General features: G+C 43.9%; 1 non-coding gene across 1 annotated transcript; it reads right to left on the bottom strand.

The window, feature by feature from the left end:
• Positions 1-2,475: 2,475 nt before the first annotated feature.
• LOC111977007 (uncharacterized) lies at positions 2,476-4,316 on the bottom strand. Its single transcript, XR_011481346.1, has 3 exons — positions 4,196-4,316; positions 3,827-4,014; positions 2,476-3,454 (listed from the first exon to the last, which is right to left on the bottom strand). It is a non-coding gene; the product is annotated as an uncharacterized protein (transcript).
• Positions 4,317-4,374: the final 58 nt, after the last annotated feature.

Here is a 4,374-nt window from a genome sequence, read left to right as displayed (position 1 = left end):
ATTTCTGAAGGAAGGTGACGTGGCAAATTAGACAACTGGAATCTCCAGTTCAGAACCTTGTTATTTGAAAAAAAAAGAAAAATGGTGTGAACTTTGTATATGGAACCAGTGTGCTTGACAGGTGTTGCCCACGTTGCCAAAACAACTCCCATCATCAGGAAGCTATAGACGCTCTAAGTAGCGGAGGCTCCCAACATCATCATACAACGTGGCACACCATGTAATCCAGATACTCTGATGCTTCCTCCAGATACCCCATGACTTGAACACCACTGTTGTGAGTTGGTTTTGGATCAGCTCTCTGATGGGTTTATTAGGGGGTCAGTCCGTTGGAAAACGCTGAGTTTATTTTCTACACAGACGGTTGAAGCATTGTGGAGGGGGGTGTGAGGAGGCAGGCTGGGCATTACTACAACGGACAATGTATATGTGACACGGCACTGTCACGTGTGCTCCCTTCTCAGCCTTTAGGTCACCAGGCTGCTCATTGTGGAACACATGTCACCATCGTTACGCGCATCAGTGCGGTAATGACACTCACCTGGACTCCATCACCTCCTTGATTACCTGCCCTATATATGCCACTCCTTTTGGTTCCTTCCCCAGCATCATTGTTTCTGCAATGTTCGAGTTTCTTGTTTTGTATTATGTTTTCATGTATTTATTAATGATTCACTCCCTGAACTGCTTCCGACTCCCAGAATGACGCCTCACCAAGGGAAGCATCAGGGAGTTACACAGGCGGAACCCAAGAAGCAGGACTTCAGATGAGGAAACAGGGATGAATGAACCAAGATATTTATTGTAACACAGGGAGATAGGGGAGTGCAGCATCCGGGGAAGCTTGGTATGAGTTGCAGAAAACGCGTGTGGAGACTAAGGTTGGAGTGAGCTGGGTAGAACTGGGTAAACAGGTCCGGAGGGGAATCCAAGCGTAGTGGTGGTGAGCCAAATCCAGAACAGCGTAGTAGGTGGTGGATGTGGAACGGGAGACAGGAGCCAGAGACAGAGCGGTATATAAGCTGAGATTACGATCTAAAATGTAAAATCTCTGAATGTGCTTTTAAACCCTGAGATAGGCACATTATGTGTCAGCTGGTTCATCATTTAAATAAAAAAACAGTTTCAATTAATCATTTTAACGATAAATCTATTTCTTGGTTTGCCTTAACATTTCAGTCTGAGCTCAGAAAACACTAAATTCATATTTATTCATCTTTGCAATGTTATTGAACAAATATTGTCCATGTGACGGGGTTGAGACTAGCGTTTGACAGGGTTGAATCACTGTTACCGGGTTGACGAGGACCTCGGTTTTCGCATATAAGCGTAGTTTAGTTTACTGATCAAAATCCCTCCAAGATTTTACCCCAAAACATGAAGGTGATCATATTCCACTACACCACTGACAAGAGTTTCCATGTTTCTTTTGAAGCATTTCGCTCCCTTCAGCCATTATTATGAGCCGTCCTCCCCTCGCAGCCTCCACTGGTGTCAACTTATTTAGAGTTGCAGTTTTATTCGCATAAACATGGCAGCTTCAAGATGAATTGTGTATACAAGATTCACTCATTTTAAAATAATCTACACATGTCCTTTGCATTAGGCCTATAGGTCTACATTTCCTCAGCGGAATGTTAATCAAAGCACTTCTGCTCCACTGATGGCCACATGTAACAGGCAGCCATGTTGGATCATGCAGAATGTTAATCAAAACACTTCTGCTCCACTGATGGCCACATAACAGGGCAGCATGTTTGATCATGCAGAATGTTAATCAAAGCACTCCGCTCCACTGATGGCAATGAACAGGGCAGCCATGTTGGATCATGCAGAATGTTAATCAAAACACTTCCGCTCCACTGATGGCCACTGTAACAGGGGCAGCCATGTTGGATCATGCAGAATGTTAATTCAAAACACTTCCGCTCCACTGATGGCCACATGTAACAGGGCAGCCATGTTGGATCATGCAATGTTAATCAAAGCACTCCTGCCCACTGATGGCCACATGTAACAGGGCAGCCATGTGGATCATGCAGAATGTTAATCAAAGCACTCCTGCTCTACTGATGGCACATGTAACAGGGCAGCCATGTTGGATCATGCAGAATGTTAATCAAACACTCCTGCTCCACTGATGGCCACATGTAACAGGGCAGCCATGTTGGATCATGCAGAATGTTAATCAACACTTCCTGCTCCACTGATGGTCACATGTACAGGGCAGCCATGTTGGATCATGCAGAATGTTAATCAAACACTCCTGCTCCACTGATGGCCACATGTAACAGGGCAGCCATGTTGGATCATGCAGAATGTTAATCAAAACACTTCTGCTCCACTGATGGCCCATGTAACAGGGCAGCCATGTTGGATCATGTGAGGAGGCACAAGCGGCATTCATTTGCAGTGGATCCAGGAAGAATCATACACACTATTTTAGATACACAAAGATGCCATTTACATTTGTATTTTAGATATTTAATGTGCAAGACGTAATGGCTAAATTAGTACAAATACATTCATTTATTTGAAAGGACAATTTTACAGTAATTCACTACATCATATAGACTAAACATTTATTTTAACCAGGGTCCATTTTGATGTAACACAATCACAACAAATAAATGTAATTGATCCTGGTTCAACAGACCCTGGCCTATATAGAAAGCTTTCCAGAACGTGACAACGGTATTTCAGAGTACATCCCAGTATTACATGACTATCCCACATCAATACAGATCATAAGAGAGCAGGAGTTAAACTGGTCAGACAAGTTGTAGGAGCATTTGGGGCCAAACCTACGGTTTGTTGTCTGGTTTATAGTGTTCTGTCTTTGTAAATTACACTCATTTATAACTAAGAGGGCACTATATGGGTCACATGCATATAGGCTAGGCTACAGTAAATACATTATATATCTCACCAGGAGGCTGGTGGCACCTTAATTGGGGATCACGGGACCATGGTAATAGCTGGAGTGAAATGAGTAGAATGGTATCAAAACCATTAGATCAATTCCTCCATTCCAGACATTATGAGCTGTGCTCCACTCAGCAGCTTCCTGTGATATTATGACACTTGCAATCCTACTGGTGCTCGAGTGGCTATTAAGAACTTTTGACCTGGTCAGCCAGACACATTGTATAATTGGAGTTAACGCTAAGTACGTTTACGTGATTAATGCATATTCTTGTATTGGTCCCAAAGACATTTCATCAGTTAAAGTAGAGACCACTTTTTCAAATGTTCTATATTCCCACCATCCTTCTTTCTATAATGCAGGCTACATGTGAAAGGATGGCTGCCATCGGACTAAGTCTCAATTTGTTGTCAGGGGCTGGTATTTAACGCCTGATGTTTTGGCCCTTGTAGAGCATCACTCCGCACAGCATGGCAACGGCTGCTACGATTACACCCAACCAAGCAACCCCATGTTTCATGTTGGTCCCTGAAAGACAGAAACACCTTTTTAACACAAAAATCTTGGTGAAACGAAAAACACCTGTTTTGCAGAGACTGCTATTTCCTGTTTGAAAGAATCCACTGTAGAGGTCTTCCTAAATGTGTAGTCATTAACAGACACTCTCTGTATCCAGAGCAACTTACAGTAGTGAGTGCATACATCTCATGTATTTTCTAATGGTCCCCGTGGGATTTGAACCCACAACCCCTGGCATTCACAAGTGTCACACTTTACCCACTGAGCTACGAGGACCATGGATAATAACTTCTGCAATTACTGTATCGTCAAACAACAAAGATCAGCATTTGATTTGTAGCTTATCTAAAGCTCCAGCCTTTCCTCTCAGGGTTAGCTTACCTGAGCTCTCTGACTCTTTCTCAGGCGCAAAGGACCTGGGAAATGTGTGTTTGGCCGTTTGCATGGCGGCCTCTCTCTTGGGTGGTGGTGACCAGCAGGCTGGGGGGAGGGGAGTTGACGCAGCCCTGGGCACACCGGGTGTTGGGGTTCCCAGCCTCACACAGGATCACTGAACAGCTGATGTACACCTATAGCCAGAGGGTTCAAAGGTCACTGAAACCTGCTGTAAGCCTATAGCCAGAGGGTTCAAAGGTCACTGAACAGCTGATGTACACCTATAGCCAGAGGGTCTAAAGGTCCATTGAACTTGAGAATGATATGCACCTTGAGTACGACCCTTGAATGATCCAGCAATCTGTCCCCATTTACCTGGTCATGCATTCCGATGAATTTGAAACGCTTCCATTCCGAACTGGAAATGCCTCTGTGACGGGGTGAGAAGATTTGAACCGTCTCGTCCACAATGCAGCTGGTAAAAACAGACAGGTAAAACCTAGAGTATAGTAAATATGTAAAGTACATAAGAGGCAGTAAAACCATCTTAGTTG

The sequence above is a fragment of the Salvelinus sp. IW2-2015 genome, linkage group LG17 (assembly GCF_002910315.2).
Source record: "Salvelinus sp. IW2-2015 linkage group LG17, ASM291031v2, whole genome shotgun sequence".
In the NCBI taxonomy this organism is placed as follows: Eukaryota; Metazoa; Chordata; class Actinopteri; order Salmoniformes; family Salmonidae; genus Salvelinus; species Salvelinus sp. IW2-2015.
Note: the sequence above shows the minus strand (reverse complement) of the source record. Positions and strands in the feature narration are given on the sequence as shown.